This window comes from Pezoporus wallicus, unplaced genomic scaffold, assembly GCF_028554395.1.
Source record: "Pezoporus wallicus isolate ANWC-B61680 ecotype Strahan unplaced genomic scaffold, APGP_CSIRO_Pwel_v1 contig_47, whole genome shotgun sequence".
Lineage (NCBI taxonomy): Eukaryota > Metazoa > Chordata > Aves > Psittaciformes > Psittacidae > Pezoporus > Pezoporus wallicus.
The window spans coordinates 1-18,542 of NW_026640413.1; positions in this window are offsets into that span (position 1 = coordinate 1).

The window sequence follows — 18,542 nt, forward strand, 5'->3', positions numbered from 1 at the left end:
CAGCAGCACTGGACTAGAGCAGGACGTTTGGCCTCTGCTTCCAGAGACGCAGAGCCAGGCGGGAAAGCTGGTGTTTGTAATCTTCAGCACACAGTCAGCTTCTTAACGCTGCCACCATCTTTGATGTAGCTCTTCACTTTCATGCCTAAAAGTCCATTTGAATGCAACATCTGCGGAACTGCTCTCGGGTGCCCAGGAAGAGTAAGTAGAGCACGAACGTTTGGCTTTTGCCTCTACAATGAGAGAGCCAGGAATCAAAGCATGTGCTGCACCTCTTCAGCACACACTCAGCTTTGACACAGTGTCACCCTCATTGCCTTCGCGCCTCTCTTTCATAGGTAAAACGTCCACTAGAATTGTATGTCTCCGGAGGTTGCTGTAGGGGCCCCGTAGACAACAAATAAGGGACAACGGTTTGCCCTCAGCTTCCAAAGCCGAAGAGGTATTAGGGAAAGCTGCTGCGAGTGATCTTCAGCACACAGTCACCTTTGCAACGGTGACTCCATCATTGCTGTCACTGCTCACTTTCCTATCAGAGGTGGCACTTGAATGCAACTTTTCCGGAGCTTGCTCTCGCCTACCCAGCACCGCAGGTAGTAGAGCACAAACATTTGGCCTCTCCCGAAGAAAAGCTTGTGTTGGTCCTCTTCAGCACAGTCTTCTTTGCAAGGGTGAAACCGTCATTGATGTCTCTCCTCACTTTCAGGAGTAAAAGTCGTTTTGAAAGCAACATCTCTGGAGCTTACTCTCGCCTGCCCAGCAGCTCTGGGAGTAGGGCACGAATGTTTGCCCTCAGCTTCCAAAGTCGATCAGGGAGGAGGGAGAGCTGCTGCTATTGATCTTGGGAAGACAGTCAGGTCTGCCACGGTGACTCCATCACTGCTGTCACAGCTCACTTTCACGCCTAAAAGTCATTGGAATACAACTTCTCCGGAGCTTGCTCTCCTCTACCCAGCAGCACTTGGACTAGAGCAGGACGTTTGGCCTCTGCTTCCACAGACGAAGAGCCAGCCGGAGGTAAAGCTGCTGATGGACTCTTCAGCACACAGTCAGCTTTGTGACACTGCCAGCATCATTGATGTCGCAGCACACTTTCATGCCTAAAAGTCCATTTGAATGCAACATCTGCGGAACTGCCTTCGGGTGCCCAGGAAGAGAGTGAGGAGAGTACGAACGTTTGGCTTTTTCCTCTACAGTGAGAGAGCCAGGAATCAAAGCATGTGCTGCACCTCTTCAGCACACAGCTTTGCAACAGTGTCACCATCATTGCGTTCGCTCCTCTCTTTCATCCGTAAAAGTGCATTGGAATTTTACCTCTCCGGAGATTGCTGTAGCGGCCCCGTAGACAACGAGTATGGCACGACGGTTTGCCCTCAGCTTCCAAAGCCGAAGAGGGAGGAGGGAAAGCTGCTGCCCTTGATCTTCAGCACACAGTCAGCTTTGCAACTGTGACTCCATCACTGCTGTAACAGCTCACTTTCCTATCAGAGGTGGCACTTGAATGCAACTTCTCCGGAGCTTGTTCTCGCCTACCCAGCACCACAGGTAGTAGAGCACAAACATTTGGCCTCTCGCGAAGAAAAGCTGGTGTTGGGCCTCTTCAGCACACAGTCTTCTTTGCAAGGGTGAAACCGTCATTAATGTCACTCCTGACTTTCAGGAGTAAAAGTCCTTTTGAAAGCAACATCTCCGGAGCTTGCTCTCGGCTGGCCAGCAGCTCTGGGAGTAGGGCACGAACGTTTGCCCTCAGCTTCCAAAGTCGAACAGGGATGAGGGAAAGCTGCTGCTACTGATCTTGAGAACACAGTCAGCTCTGCAACGGTGACTCCATCACTGCTGTCACAGCTCACTTTCACGCCTAAAAGTTCATTGGAATACAACTTCTCCGGAGCTTGCTCTCGGATACCCAGCAGCACTGGGACTAGTGCAGGACGTTTGGCCTCTGCTTCCACAGACGAAGAGCAAGCCGGAGGTAAATCTGCTGATGGACTCTTCAGCACACAGTCAGCTTTGTAACACTGCCAGTATCATTGATGTCGGAGCTCACTTTCACGCCTAAAAGTCCATTTGAATGCAACATCTGCGGAACTGCTCTCGGGTGCCCAGGAAGAGAGTGAGTAGAGTACGAACGTTTGGCATTTGCCTCTACAGTGAGAGAGCCAGGAATCAAAGCATGTGCTGCACCTCTTCAGCACAGAGTCAGCTTTGCAACAGTGTCACCATCATTGCCTTCGCTCCTCTCTTTCATACGTAAAAGTCCATTGGAATTGTACCTCTCCGGAGATTGCTGTAGGGGCCCTGTTGACAACGAATATGGGACAACGGTTTGCCCTCAGCTTCCAAAGCCGAAGAGGGAGGAGGGAAAGCTGCTGCCCTTGATCTTCAGCACACAGTCAGCTTTGCAACTGTGACTCCATCACTGCTGTCACAGCTCACTTTCCTATCAGAGGTGGCACTTGAATGCAACTTCTCCGGAGCTTGCTCTCGCCTACCCAGCACCACAGGTAGTAGAGCACAAACATTTGGCCTCTCGCGAAGAAAAGCTGGTGTTGGGCCTCTTCAGCACACAGTCTTCTTTGCAAGGGTGAAACCGTCATTAATGTCACTCCTGACTTTCAGGAGTAAAAGTCCTTTGGAAAGCAACATCTCCGGAGCTGGCTCTCGGCTGCCCAGCAGCTCTGGGAGTAGGGCACGAACGTTTGCCCTCAGCTTCCAAAGTCGATCAGGGATGAGGGAAAGCTGCTGCTACTGATCTTGAGAACACAATCAGGTCTGCCACGGTGACTCCATCACTGCTGACACAGCTCACTTTCACGCCTAAAAGTTCATTGGAATACAACTTCTCCGGAGCTTGCTCTCGGATACCCAGCAGCACGTGGACTAGAGCAGGACGTTTGGCCTCTGCTTCCACAGACGAAGATTCAGGCGGGAAAGCTGGTGCTTGGAATCTTCAGCACACAGTCAGCTTTGTAACACTGCCACCATCTTTGATGTCGCTACTCACTTTCATGCCTAAAAGTCCATTTGAATGCAACATCTGCGGAACTACTCTCGGGTGCCCAGGAAGAGAGTGAGTAGAGCACGAACGTTTGGCATTTGCCTCTACAGTGAGAGAGCCAGGAATCAAAGCATGTGCTGCACTTCTTCAGCACACAGTCAGCTTTGCAACAGTGTCACCATCATTGCCTTCGCTCCTCTCTTTCATATGTAAAAGTCCATTAGAATTGTGCCTCTCCGGAGATTGCTGTAGGGGCCCCGTAGCAAAACGAATAGGGCAAGAACGTTTCCCCTCAGCTTCCAAAGCCGAAGAGGGAGGAGGGAAAGGTGCTGCTACTGATCTTGACAACACAGGTCTGCAACGGTGACTCCATCACTGCTGTCACAGCTCACTTTCACGCCTAAAAGTTCATTGGAATACAACTTCTCCGGAGCTTGCGCTCAGCTACCCAGGAGCACTGGGACTAGAGCAGGACGTTTGGCCTCTGCTTCCACAGACGATGAGCTAGCCGAGAGAGCTGGTGCTTGGAATCTTCAGCACACAGTCAGCTGAAGGGAGGGAGGAAGGGAGGAGGGAGGAGGAAAAGCTGCTGCGAGTGATCTTCAGCACACAGTCTGCTTTGCAACAGTGTCACCATCATTGCCTTCGATCCTCTCTTTCATACGTAAAAGTCCATTGGAATTGTACCTCTCCGGAGATTGCTGTAGGGGCCCCGTTGACAACGAATATCTGACAACGGTTTGCCCTCAGCTTCCAAAGCCGAAGAGAGAGGAGGGAAAGCTGCTGAGAGTGATCTTCAGCACACAGTCAACTTTGCAACGGTGACTCCATCATTGCTGTCACTGCTCACTTTCACGCCTAAAAGTTCATTGGAATGAAACTTCTCCGGAGCTTGCTCTCGGATACCCAGCAGCACTGGACTAGAGCAGGACGTTTGGCCTCCTCTTCCACAGACGAAGAGGCCGGAGGTAAAGCTGCTGATGGAATCTTCAGCACACAGTCAACTTTGTAACACTGCCAGCATCATTGATGTCGCAGCTCACTTTCATGCCTAAAAGTCCATTTGAATGCAACATCTGCGGAACTGCTCTCGGGTGCCCAGGAAGAGAGTGAGTAGAGCACGAACGTTTGGCATTTGCCTCTACAGTGAGAGAGCCAGGAATCAAAGCATGTGCTGCACCTCTTCAGCACACAGTCAGCTTTGCAACAGTGTCAACATCATTGCCTTCGCTCCTCTCTTTCATACGTAAAAGTCCATTGGAATTGTACCTCTCCGGAGATTGCTGTAGGGGCCCCGTAGACAACGAATATGAGACAACGGTTTGCCCTCAGCTTCCAAAGCCGAAGAAGGAGGAGGGAAAGCTGCTGCGAGTGATCTTCAGCACACAGTCAGCTTGGCAACGGTGACTCCATCACTGCTGTCACAGCTCACTTTCTCGCCTAAAAGTTCATTGGAATGCAACTTCTCCGGAGCTTGCTCTCGGCTACCCAGCAGCACTGGGACTAGAGCAGGACGTTTGGCTTCTGCTTCCACAGACGCAGAGCCAGGCGGGAAAGCTGGTGCTTGGAGTCTTCAGCAACAGCTCTTTAACACTGGTACCATCTTTGATGTCGCTACTCACTTTCATGCCTAAAAGTCCATTTGAATGCAACATCTGCGGAACTACTCTCGGGTGCCCAGGAAGAGAGTGAGTAGAGCACGAACGTTTGGCATTTGCTTCTACAGTGAGAGAGCCAGGAATCAAAGCATGTGCTGCACCTCTTCAGCACACACTCAGCTTTGCAACAGTGTCACCATCATTGCGTTCGCTCCTCTCTTTCATAGGTAAAACTCCATTAGAATTGTACCTCTCCGGGGCTTGCTCTAGGGGACCCGTAGCAAAACGAATGGGGCATGAACGTTTCCCCTCAGCTTCCAAAGCCGAAGAGGGAGGAGGGAAAGCTGCTGCGAGTGATCTTCAGCACACAGTCACCTTTGCAACTGTGACTCCATCATTGCTGTCACTGCTCACTTTCTTATCAGAGGTGGCACTTGAATGCAACTTCCCCGGAGCTTGCTCTCGCCTACCCAGCACCACAGGTAATAGAGCACAAACATTTGGCCTCTCCCGAAGAAAAGCTGGTGTTGGGCCTCTTCAGCACACAGTCTTCTTTGCAAGGGAGAAACCGTCATTGATGTCGCTCCTCACTTTCAGGAGTAAAAGTCGTTTTGAAAGCAACATCTCCGGAGCTTGCTCTCGGCTGCCCAGCAGCTCTGGGAGTAGGGCACGAACGTTTGCCCTCAGCTTCCAAAGTCGCACGGGGAGGAGGCAAAGCTGCTGCTACTGATCTTGAGAACACAGCTCTGCAACGGTGACTCCATCACTGCTGTCACAGCTCACTTTCACGCCTAAAAGTTCATTGGAATACAACTTCTCCGGAGCTTGCGCTCAGCTACCCAGGAGCACTGGGACTAGAGCAGGACGTTTGGCCTCTGCTTCCACAGACGCTAGCCGAGAGAGCTGGTGCTTGGAATCTTCAGCACACAGTCAGCTGAAGGGAGGGAGGAAGGGAGGAGGGAGGAGGAAAAGCTGCTGCGAGTGATCTTCAGCACACAGTCTGCTTTGCAACAGTGTCACCATCATTGCCTTCGATCCTCTCTTTCATACGTAAAAGTCCATTGGAATTGTACCTCTCCGGAGGTTGCTGTAGGGGCCCCGTTGACAACGAATATCTGACAACGGTTTGCCCTCAGCTTCCAAAGCCGAAGAGAGAGGAGGGAAAGCTGCTGACAGTGATCTTCAGCACACAGTCAACTTATGCAACGGTGACTCCATCATTGCTGTCACTGCTCACTTTCACGCCTAAAAGTTCATTGGAATGAAACTTCTCCGGAGCTTGCTCTCGGATACCCAGCAGCACTGGACTAGAGCAGGACGTTTGGCCTCCTCTTCCACAGACGAAGAAGCCGGAGGTAAAGCTGCTGATGGAATCTTCAGCACACAGTCAGCTTTGTAACACTGCCAGCATCATTGATGTCGCAGCTCACTTTCATGCCTAAAAGTCCATTTGAATGCAACATCTGCGGAACTGCTCTCGGGTGCCCAGGAAGAGAGTGAGAAGAGTACGAACGTTTGGCATTTGCCTCTACAGTGAGAGAGCCAGGAATCAAAGCATGTGCTGCACCTCTTCAGCACACAGTCAGCTTGGCAACGGTGACTCCATCACTGCTGTCACTGCTCACTTTCTCGCCTAAAAGTTCATTGGAATGCAACTTCTCCGGAGCTTGCTCTCGGCTACTCAGCAGCACTGGGACTAGAGCAGGATGTTTGGCCTCTGCTTCCACAGACGAAGAGCCAGCCGGAGGTAAAGCTGCTGATGTACTCTTCAGCACACAGTCAACTTTGTAACACTGCCAGCATCATTGATGTCGCAGCTCACTTTCATGCCTAAAAGTCCATTTGAATGCAACATCTGCGGAACTGCTCTCGGGTGCCCAGGAAGAGAGTAAGTAGAGCACGAACGTTTGGCATTTGCCTCTACAGTGAGAGAGCCAGGAATCAAAGCATGTGCTGCACCTCTTCAGCACACAGCTTTGCAACAGTGTCACCATCATTGCCTTCGCTCCTCTCTTTCATCCGTAAAAGTGCATTGGAATTTTACCTCTCCGGAGATTGCTGTAGCGGCCCCGTAGACAACGAGTATGGCACGACGGTTTGCCCTTAGCTTTCAAAGCCGAAGAGGGAGGAGGGAAAGCTGCTGCCCGTGATCTTCAGCACACAGTCAGCTTTGCAACTGTGACTCCATCACTGCTGTCACAGCTCACTTTCGCGCCTAAAAGTTCATTAAATGCAACTTCTCCGGAGCTTGCTCTCGGCTACCCAGCAGCACTGGACTAGAGCAGGACGTTTGGCCTCTGCTTCCAGAGACGCAGAGCCAGGCGGGAAAGCTGGTGTTTGTAATCTTCAGCACACAGTCAGCTTCTTAACGCTGCCACCATCTTTGATGTCGCTACTCACTTTCATGCCTAAAAGTCTGTTTGAATGCAACATCTGCGGAACTGCTCTCGGGTGCCCAGGAAGAGAGTAAGTAGAGCACGAACGTTTGGCTTTTGCCTCTACAATGAGAGAGCCAGGAATCAAAGCATCTGCTGCACCTCTTCAGCACACAGTCAGCTTTGCAACAGTGTCACCATCATTGCCTTCGCTCCTCTCTTTCATAGGTAAAACCTCCATTAGAATTGTATCTCTCTGGAGATTGCTGTAGGGGCCCCGTAGTCAACAAATATGGGACAACGGTTTGCCCTCAGCTTCCAAAGCCGAAGAGGGAGGAGGGAAAGCTGCTGCGAGTGATCTTCAGCACACAGTCACCTTTGCAACGGTGACTCCATCATTGCTGTCACTGCTCACTTTCCTATCAGAGGTGGCACTTGAATGCAACTTTTCCGGAGCTTGCTCTCGCCTACCCAGCACCGCAGGTAGTAGAGCACAAACATTTGGCCTCTCCCGAAGAAAAGCTGGTGTTGGGCCTCTTCAGCACACAGTCTTCTTTGCAAGGGTGAAACCGTCATTGATGTCTCTCCTCACTTTCAGGAGTAAAAGTCGTTTTGAAAGCAACATCTCCGGAGCTTGCTCTCGCCTGCCCAGCAGCTCTGGGAGTAGGGCATGAATGTTTGCCCTCAGCTTCCAAAGTCGATCAGGGAGGAGGGAGAGCTGCTGCTACTGATCTTGAGAACACAGTCAGGTCTGCCACGGTGACTCCATCACTGCTGTCACAGCTCACTTTCACGCCTAAAAGTTCATTGGAATACAACTTCTCCGGAGCTTGCTCTCCTCTACCCAGCAGCACTTGGACTAGAGCAGGACGTTTGGCCTCTGCTTCCACAGACGAAGAGTCAGGCGGGAAAGCTGGTGCTTGGAATCTTCAGCACACAGTCAGCTTTGTAACACTGCCACCATCTTTGATGTCGCTACTCACTTTCATGCCTAAAAGTCCATTTGAATGCAACATCTGCGGAACTGCTCTCGGGTGTCCAGGAAGAGAGTAAGTAGAGCACGAACGTTTGGCATTTGCCTCTACAGTGAAAAAACCAGGAATCAAAGCATGTGCTGCACCTCTTCAGCACAGAGTCAGCTTTGGAACAGTGTCACCATCAATGCCTTCATTCCTCTCTTTCATACGTAAAAGTCCATTGGAATTTTACCTCTCCTGAGCTTGCTCTAGGGGACCCGTAGCAAAACGAATAGGGCACGAACGTTTCCCCTCAGCTTCCAAAGCCGAAGAGGGAGGAGGGAAAGCTGCTGCGAGTGATCTTCAGGACACAGTCAGCTTTGCAACTGTGACTCCATCACTGCTGCCACAGCTCACTTTCACGCCTAAAAGTTCATTGGAATACAACTTCTCCGGAGCTTGCTCTCCTCTCCCCAGCAGCACTTGGACTAGAGCAGGACGTTTGGCCTCTGCTTCCACAGGCGAAGAGCCAGCCGGAGGTAAAGCTGCTGATGGACTCTTCAGCACACAGTCAGCTTTGTGACACTGCCAGCATCATTGATGTCGCAGCACACTTTCATGCCTAAAAGTCCATTTGAATGCAACATCTGCGGAACTGCTCTCAGGTGCCCAGGAAGAGAGTGAGTAGAGCACGAAGGTTTGGCATTTGCCTCTACAGTGAGAGAGCCAGGAATCAAAGCATGTGCTGCACCTCTTCAGCACACAGTCAGCTTTGCAACAGTGTCACCATCATTGCCTTCGCTCCTCTCTTTCATACGTAAAAGAATATTGGAATTGTACCTCTCCGGAGATTGCTGCAGGGGCCCCGTTGACAACGAATAAAGGACAACGGTTTGCCCTCAGCTTCCAAAGCCGAAGAGGGAGGAGGGAAAGCTGCTGCGAGTGATCTTCAGCACACAGTCAGTTTGGCAACGGTGACTCCATCACTGCTGTCACAGCTCACTTTCTCGCCTAAAAGTTCATTGGAATGCAACTTCTCCGGAGCTTGCGCTCAGCTACCCAGGAGCACTGGGACTAGAGCAGGACGTTTGGCCTCTGCTTCCACAGACGATGAGCTAGCCGAGAGAGCTGGTGCTTGGAATCTTCAGCACACAGTCAGCTGAAGGGAGGGAGGAAGGGAGGAGGGAGGAGGAAAAGCTGCTGCGAGTGATCTTCAGCACACAGTCTGCTTTGCAACAGTGTCACCATCATTGCCTTCGATCCTCTCTTTCATACGTAAAAGTCCATTGGAATTGTACCTCTCCGGAGATTGCTGTAGGGGCCCCGTTGACAACGAATAAAGGACAACGGTTTGCCCTCAGCTTCCAAAGCCGAAGAGAGAGGAGGGAAAGCTGCTGCGAGTGATCTTCAGCACACAGTCAACTTTGCAACGGTGACTCCATCATTGCTGTCACAGCTCACTTTCACGCCTAAAAGTTCATTGGAATGAAACTTCTCCGGAGCTTGCTCTCGGCTACCCAGCAGCACTGGACTAGAGCAGGACGTTTGGCCTCCTCTTCCACAGACGAAGAGGCCGGAGGTAAAGCTGCTGATGGAATCTTCAGCACACAGTCAACTTTGTAACACTGCCAGCATCATTGATGTCGCAGCTCACTTTCATGCCTAAAAGTCCATTTGAATGCAACATCTGCGGAACTGCTCTCGGGTGTCCAGGAAGAGAGTAAGTAGAGCACGAACGTTTGGCATTTGCCTCTACAGTGAAAAAACCAGGAATCAAAGCATGTGCTGCACCTCTTCAGCACAGAGTCAGCTTAGGAACAGTGTCACCATCAATGCCTTCATTCCTCTCTTTCATACATAAAAGTCCATTGGAATTTTACCTCTCCTGAGCTTGCTCTAGGGGATCCGTAGCAAAACGAATAGGGCACGAACGTTTCCCCTCAGCTTCCAAAGCCGAAGAGGGAGGAGGGAAAGCTGCTGCGAGTGATCTTCAGGACACAGTCAGCTTTGCAACTGTGACTCCATCACTGCTGCCACAGCTCACTTTCACGCCTAAAAGTTCATTGGAATACAACTTCTCCGGAGCTTGCTCTCCTCTCCCCAGCAGCACTTGGACTAGAGCAGGACGTTTGGCCTCTGCTTCCACAGGCGAAGAGCCAGCCGGAGGTAAAGCTGCTGATGGACTCTTCAGCACACAGTCAGCTTTGTGACACTGCCAGCATCATTGATGTCGCAGCACACTTTCATGCCTAAAAGTCCATTTGAATGCAACATCTGCGGAACTGCTCTCGGGTGCCCAGGAAGAGAGTGAGTAGAGCACGAACGTTTGGCATTTGCCTCTACAGTGAGAGAGCCAGGAATCAAAGCATGTGCTGCACCTCTTCAGCACACAGTCAGCTTTGCAACAGTGTCACCATCATTGCCTTCGCTCCTCTCTTTCATACGTAAAAGAATATTGGAATTGTACCTCTCCGGAGATTGCTGTAGGGGCCCCGTTGACAACGAATAAGGGACAACGGTTTGCCCTCAGCTTCCAAAGCCGAAGAGGGAGGAGGGAAAGCTGCTGCGAGTGATCTTCAGCACACAGTCAGCTTGGCAACGGTGACTCCATCACTGCTGTCACAGCTCACTTTCTCGCCTAAAAGTTCATTAAATGCAACTTCTCCGGAGCTTGCTCTCGGCTACCCAGCAGCACTGGGACTAGAGCAGGACTTTGGCCTCTGCTTCCACAGACGCAGAGCCAGGCGGGAAAGGTGGTGCTTGGAATCTTCAGCACACAGTCAGCTTCTTAACACTGCCACCATCTTTGATGTCGCAGCTCACTTTCATGCCTAAAAGTCCATTTGAATGCGACATCTGCGGAACTGCTCTCGGGTGCCCAGGAAGAGAGTAAGTAGAGCACGAACGTTTGGCATTTGCCTCTACAGTGAGAGAGCCAGGAATCAAAGCATGAGCTGCACCTCTTCAGCACAAAGTCAGCTTTGCAACAGTGTCAACATCATTGCCTTCGCTCCTCTCTTTCATACGTAAAAGTCCATTGGAATTGTACCTCTCCGGAGATTGCTGTAGGGGCCCCGTAGACAATGAATATGGGACAACGGTTTGCCCTCAGCTTCCCGAGCCGAAGAGGGAGGAGGGAAAGCTGCGGCGAGTGATCTTCAGCACACAGTCAGCTTTGCAACCGTGCCACCATCATTGCTGTCACTGCTCACTTTCATGCCTGGGAACAGAGCTGATAGCGATGTTTTGGTTTGGCCAAGGTCTTTGTGAGCCTCATGCTCTGCCAGGAGGAGGGGAAGCCAGGTGGAGGCAGAGACAGGACACCTGACCCAAACTGACCAAAGAGGTAGTCCATACCACAGCACGTCATGCCCAGGATGTAACTGGGAGTTAGCTGGAAGGGCTGGGAGACTGCAGGGTTGGAGGAGGTTTCGGTCGGAGCTTGGTCGGGCTTGGGGGGCAAGTTATCGGTCAGCTGGTGCTGAGGTGTTGTATTCTCTTCCCTTGCTATTTCCTTTATCATTACTATTACTGGTGGTAGCAGTAGTGATCTGTGTTATACCTTAGCTACTAAACTGTTCTTATCTCAACCGGTGGGAGTTGCATTCTTTTTGATTCTCCTCTCCGTCCCTCCGGGAGCAGGGGGAGGGCAAGAAAGGGGGGAAGTGAGCGAACGAATTACCTGACTGGGTTTAAACCACCACACCCTCGAAGGAAAGCTATTGTTGGGCCTCTTCAGCACACAGTCATCTTTGCAAGGGTGAAACCATTATGATGTCGCTCCTCACTTTCATGAGTAAAAGTTCATTTGAATGCAACATCTCCGGAGCTTGCTCTCGGATGCCCAGCACCACTGGGTGTAGGACGTTTGGCCTCTGCTTCCACAGACGAAGAGGCCGGAGCTAAAGCTGCTGATAGAATTTTCAGCACACAGTCAGCTTTGTAACACTGCCAGCATCATTGATGTCGCTCCTCACTTTCATGCCTAAAAGTCCATTTGAATGCAACATCTGCGGAACTGCTCTCGGGTGCCCAGGAAGAGAGTGAGTAGAGCACGAACGTTTGGCATTTGCGTCTACAGTGAAAGAGCCAGGAATCATAGCATGTGCTGCACCTCTTCTGCACACAGTCAGCTTTGCAACGGTGTCACCATCATTTCCTTCGCTCCTCTCTTTCATACGTAGAAGTCTGTTAAAATTGTACCTCTCTGGAGATTGCTGTAGGGGCCCCGTAGACAATGAGTATGGCACGAAGATTTGCCCGCAGCTTCCAAAGCCGAAGAGGGAGGAGGGAAAGCTGCTGCGAGTGATCTTCAGCACACAGTCAGCTTTGCAACGCTGCCTCCTTCATTGCTGTCACTGCTCACTTTCCTATCAGAGAGTGCACTTGAATGCAACATTTCCGAGGCTTGCTCTCCCCTACCCAGCAGCACAGTGAGTAGATCATGAACATTTGGCCTCTTCTCCCCAAAGAAAAAGAGCCAGCAAGGAAAGCTGGTGTTGGGCCTCTTCAGCACACAGTCAGCTTTGCAACGGTGCCTCCATCACTGCTTTCACTGCTTACTGTCATTCATGATAGTGCTTTTGAATGCAAAGCCTCTGGAGCCTGCACTCTGCTGCCCAGGAAAGCAGTGAGCAGAGCATGAACCTTTGCCATCTAGTCCCCCCGGAGGTAGAGCCAGGAAGGTAGCTGGTGCTGGGAATCTTTCAGTACATTGTCAGCTTTGCAACAGTTCCTCCATCCTTATTTTCACTGCTCACTTTGCAACCTCTCCGGGTCTTGCTCTCTCCTGCCCAACAGTGCAGTGAGCAGCATACCAGTTTTGCACCTGCTCCCAGAGCTACATAGCCAGGAGGGAAAGCATGTGCTGGGCCTCTTAAGCAGAGAGCCAGCCTTGCAACGGTTGTCACCATCATTGCTGACGCTCCTTGATTTCATGCTTAAAATATCATTTGAATCTGAACTCTCCAGAGGACACTCTAGGGTACCGAGAAGCACAGTGAGTAGAGCATGAATGTTTGGCCTCTTCTCCCTCAGCCAAAGAGGCAGGAGGGAAAGCATGTGCTAATCCTCTTCAGCACACAGTCATCTTTGCAAGGGTGACACCATCGTTGCCTTCGCTCCTCTCTTTCATACGTAAAAGTCCGTTAGAATTGTACCTCTCCGGAGCTTGCTGTAGGGGCCCCGTAGCAAAGCGAATAGGGCAAGAACGTTTGCCCTCAGCTTCCAAAGCCGAAGAGGGAGGAGGGAAAGCTGCTGCGAGTAATCTTCAGCACACAGTCAGCTTTGCAACGGTGTCACCATCATTTCCTTCGCTCCTCCCTTTCACACGTAAAAGTCCATTAGAATTGTACCTCTCCAAAGCTTGCTCTAGGGGCCCCGTAGCACAACGAGTAGGGCACGAACGTTTGCCCTCAGCTTCCAAAGCCGAACAGGGAGGAGGGAAAGCTGCTGCGAGTGATCTTCCGCACCCAGTCAGCTTTGCAACCTTGCCTCCATCATTGCTGTCACTGCTCACTTTCATGCCTAAAAGTCTTTTGAATGCAACATCTCCGGACCTGCTCTAGGGTGCCCAGGAAGAGAGTAGAGCACCAACGTTTGGCATTTGCATCTACAGTGAAAGAGCCAGGAATCAAAGCATGTGCTGCACCTCTTCAGCACACAGTCAGCTTTGCCACGGTGTCACCATCATTGCCTTCGCTCCTCTCTTTCATACGTAAAAGTCCATTAGAATTGTACCTCTCCGGAGCTTGCTCTAGGGGACCCGTAGCAAAACGAATAGGGCACGAAGGTTTGCCCTCAGCTTCCAAAGCCGAAGAGGGAGGATGGAAAGTTGCTGCGCGTGATCTTCAGCACACAATCAGCTTTACAACGGTGCCTTCATTATTGCTGTCACTGCTCACTTTCATATCTGAGTGTGCATTTGAATGCAACATCTCTGGAACTTGCTCTTGCCTACCCAGCAGCACAGTGAGGAGAGCATGATCGTTTGGCCTCTGCTCCCACAGCCAAAGAGCCAGGAGGGAAGGCTGGTTCGGGGAATCTTCAGCACACAGTCAGCTTTGCAACGGTACCTCCATCATTGCTGTCAGTGCTCATTTGAATGCAACCTCTCCGCGGCTTGCTGTACGCTGCCCAGCCGCATGTAGTCAAAGAGCCAGGAGGGAAAACTGGTTCTGGGAATCTTCAGCACATACTCAGCTTCGCAACTTTTTCTCCATCAGTGCTGTGGCTGCTCGGTTTCATAGCTAAAAGTTTGAGTCATACCTCTCCGGAACTTGCTCTAAGATGCCCAGCAGCACAGTGACTAGAGTAAAAACGTTTGGCCTCTGCTTACCCAGCCGAGGAGCCAGGAGTGAAAGCTTGTGCTAGTGATCCTCAACACACAGTCAGCTTTGCAAAGGTGCCTCCATTATTGCTGTCACTGCTCACTTTCATACATGAAAAGCATTTGAATGCCACATCTCCAGAGCCTGCTCTCTGCTGCGCAGCAGCAAAGTGAGCAGAGCATGAGCGTTTGGCCTCTGTTCCCACAGCAGAAGAGCCAGGAGTAAAGCACGTGCTGGGCCTCTTCAGCACGCAGTCAGCTTTGTAACGGTGCCTCCATCGTTGCTTTCACTGCTCACTTTCATACATGAAAGTGCATTTGAATGCAACCTCTCCAGACCCTGCTCCCTGCTGCCCACTAGCACAGTGAGTAGCGCATGAACGTTTGGATTCTGCTCCCACAGTAGAAGAGGCAGGAGGGAAAGCTCGTGCTGGGCCTCTGGCACACAGTCAGCTTTGCAACGGTTCCTGCATCATTGGTGTCAGTGCTCACTTTCATGCATGAGAGTGCATTGGAATGCAACCTCTCCGCGGCTTGCTGTATGCTGCCCAGCCGCATGTAGCCAAAGAGCCAGGAGGGAAACCTGGTTCTGGGAATCTTCAGCACATACTCAGCTTCGCAACTTTTTCACCATCAGTGCTGTGGCTCCTCGGTTTCGTTGCTAAAAGTTCGTTTGAGTCGTACCTCCCCAGAGCTTGCTCTAAGCTGCCCAGCAGCACAGTGAGTAGAGCACAAACGTTTGGCCTCTGCTCACACAGCCGAGGAGCCAGGAGTGCAAGTGCCTTCATCATTCCTGTCTCACTTCACTTTAAGACCTAAAAGTCCATTTTAATGAAACCTGTCAGGAGCTTGCTCGCAGGTGATCAGCAGCACAGGGAGGAGAGCACAAAATTTAGGCCTCTGCTCCCACAGCCACATAGCCAGGAGGGAAAGCTTGGGCTGGGACTGTTCAGCACACAGTTAGCTTTGTAACTTTGCCACCATCATTGCTGTCGCTCCTTGCTTTCATACCTAAAAGTTTGTTTGAATTGTACCTCTCCAGAGCTTGCTCTCGACTTCCCAGCAGCACATTGAGTAGAGCACGAACGTTCGGCATCTGCTCCGACAGCCGAAGAGCCAGGAGGGAAAGCGTGTGCTGAGTCTCTTCAGCATACAGTCAGCTTTGCAACAGTGATGCCATCATTGCCGTTGCTCCTCGCTTTCAGGCCTAGGTCCATTTGAATGAAACCTCTCCAGAGCCTGCTTTGTGCTGCCCAGGAGCATAGTGAGGAGAGCAAGAACGTTTGGCCTCTGCTTCCAAAACAGAAGAGCCAGGAGGGAAAGCCAGTGCTTGGAATCTTCAGCACACAGTTAGCTTTGTAACTGTGTCACCACCATTGCTGTTGCTCCTCACTTTCATTCCTAACAATCCTTTTGAATGCAACCTTTCTAGAGCTTGCTCTCTCCTGCCCAGCAGCACAGTGAGGAGAGCATGAACGTTTGGCCTCTACTCCCACAGGAAAAGTGCCAGGAGGGGAAGCTTGGGTGGGGAATTTACAGCACACAGTCAGGTTTGCAAGTTTGTCACCATCATTGCTGTCGCTCCTCCGTTGCATACCTAAAAATCCCTTTGAATCGTACCTCTCTGGTGTTCGTTCTCGGCTGCCCAGCAGCACTGGGAGTAGAGCATGACGTTTGGCCTCTGCTTCCACAGCTGAAGAGCCAGGAGGGAAAGCTGGTGCTTGGAATCTTCAGCACACAGTCGGCTTTGTAACAGTGCCACCATCATTGATGTCGCGCCTCACTTTCATGCCTAAAAGTCTATTTCAATGCAACATCTCCGGAACTGCTCTCGGGTGCCCAGGAAGAGAGTGAGTAGAGCACAAACGTTTGGCATTTGCTTCCACAGTGAAAGAGCCAGGAATCAAAGCATGTGCCGGACATCTTCAGCACACAGTCAGCTTTGCCACGATGTCACCATCATTGCCTTCGCTCCTCTCTTTCATACCTAAAAGTGCCTTAGAATCCAACCTCTCTGGAGCTTGCCCTTGGCTGCCCAGCAGCACAGTGACAAGAGCATGAACGTTTGGCCTCTGCTCCCACAGCCAAAGAGGCAGGAGGAAAGCTGGTGCTGGGAACCTTCAGCATACAGCTAGTTTTGTAACGGTGCCGCTATAATTGCTGTCACTCCTCACTTTCATGCCTAAAAGTGCATTTTAATGCAACCTATCTGGAGCTTGCTCTCGGATGCCAGGTAGCAGTTAGTGTAGAGCACGAAGGTTTGGCCTCTTCTCTCACAGCCGAAGAGCCAGGAGTGAAAGCTGCTGCTGGGAATCTTCAGCACAGAGTCACCTCTACAACGGTTCCGGTATCATTGCTGTCGCACCTCACTTTCATACCTAAAAGTCCATTTGAATGTAACCTCTCCGGAGCTTGCTCTCTGAGTCCCAGCAGCACAGTGTTGAGAGCACGAACATTTGGCCTATGCTCCCACAGCTAAAGAGCAAGGAGGGAAAGCATGTGCTGAGCCTCTTCAGCATGCAGGAAGCTTTGCAACGGTGACACCATCATTGCTGTCGCTCCTCGCTTTAAGGCCTAAAAGTCTATTTAAATCTGAACTCTGCAGTGGTCGCTCTAGGCTGCCAGGAAGCACAGTGAGTAGAGCATGAATGTTTGGTCTCCGCTCCCACAGGCATAGAGCCAGGAGGGAAAGCAAGTGCTGGGAATCTTCAGCACTGAGTTACCTGTTCAACGGTGCCGTCATCATTGCTGTCGCACCTCACTTTCATACCTAAAAGTCCATTTGAATGTAACCTCTCCGGAGCTTGGTCTCGGAGGCCCAGCAGAGCATTGTTGAGAGCATGAACTTTTGGCCTCTGCTCCCACAGCTGAAGAGCAAGGAGGGAAAGCATGTACTGAGCCTCTTCAGCACACAGGCAGCTTTGCAACGGTGACACCATCATGGCTGTCGCTCCTCACTTTGAGGCCTAAAAGTCCATTTAAATCCGAACTCTCCAGTGGTCGACCTAGGCTGCCAGGAAGCACAACGAGTAGAGCACGAAAGTGTGGCCTTTGCTCCCACAGCCGAAGAGCCAGGATGGAAAGCATTGTAAGCGGCGAGGAGAAGCAGACAGGCCAACCCAATATGGGTGATAAGCAACTTCTACTTTATTTGTGACGCAGTTCACACATATATAGGAGTGGTATTCAGCCACTCCTTCTTGGCACAACAGTATTGGTTAGCCCCCACAGCTTCCTCCACATTCTCCTCCCAGGTCCGGTCTCCGGCCACCTGTGGGGGCCACCCCCTGCCTTGCTTGCACAGTCCTCCAGAACTCTATGGTTCTGCTCTTAGAGTCATTCTGCAACAATTCCCCCCTTTTTCTTTGTGCAAGCAAGGCATTATGGGTTATTCTGTTCACCTGTTTTATCACACAACTATAAACAAGTCTAATAGCTACGATGATTAATCTAACAATGATACATAAGTGCAATACTTCAAACAACAGTGTTTGACTCAATCTGTAATGCCCCGTGAAGATCACCATCGAGTTATTCTTAGGATATTGCTCATTTTCTATTGCTGGGTAAGCTGAGCCAGGGTTCTCAGCTGTGCGTGCATCGAATTAGCATAATCAGAGAGACTCATACAACACATTCCATCAAACTCTTCACATCCATGTCCCTGTTCCAACAACAAAAGGTTCTGCAGTGTTGCATGTCTTACAGAGCCAACATTAAAACAAATCAGGAATTGCCTTCGATGTAGAATTGTCTGCTTAGCAACTCAGCAACCCAGTCTGCTTAGTTGAGCTGAAGCACTTACAGTGATTTGGCATATTATGATTGGATACATGTTTTGAAGACCCTTAGTGACTAAAATATAATTGGTTAAACACAGGTGTGAGAACTCAACCTTGAAAGCTTGCCAACAGTCCACAGTTCTCATTAACTTGGTGAATTCCAGCCTCTTATCTTGCTTGCTTAAGCTTCTTTGGGCCTCTCATGGCCTTGCTGTATCTTTCAGGACTATTCAAAGTTTATGTACCAATTATGCATTCTCCTGTGAGAACACTGTCTCCACATCTCCCCCTTTTGTTTTATCCAGTAACAAGTCGCTACTACAGCAAGGCACACACACATTTACATTAGCAGAGTAACTATTACAGGGTGCAGCAGCACGTTGAAGATGCTGATGGCAGTGAAGGACTAGCCAAAGAAATTTCTTACCAGTGGAATTCTCCCCCCCTCTTAATTTGTTCCGTCACCTGCTTTATAACACTACCATTGTATTAAAATTTTTCTAGC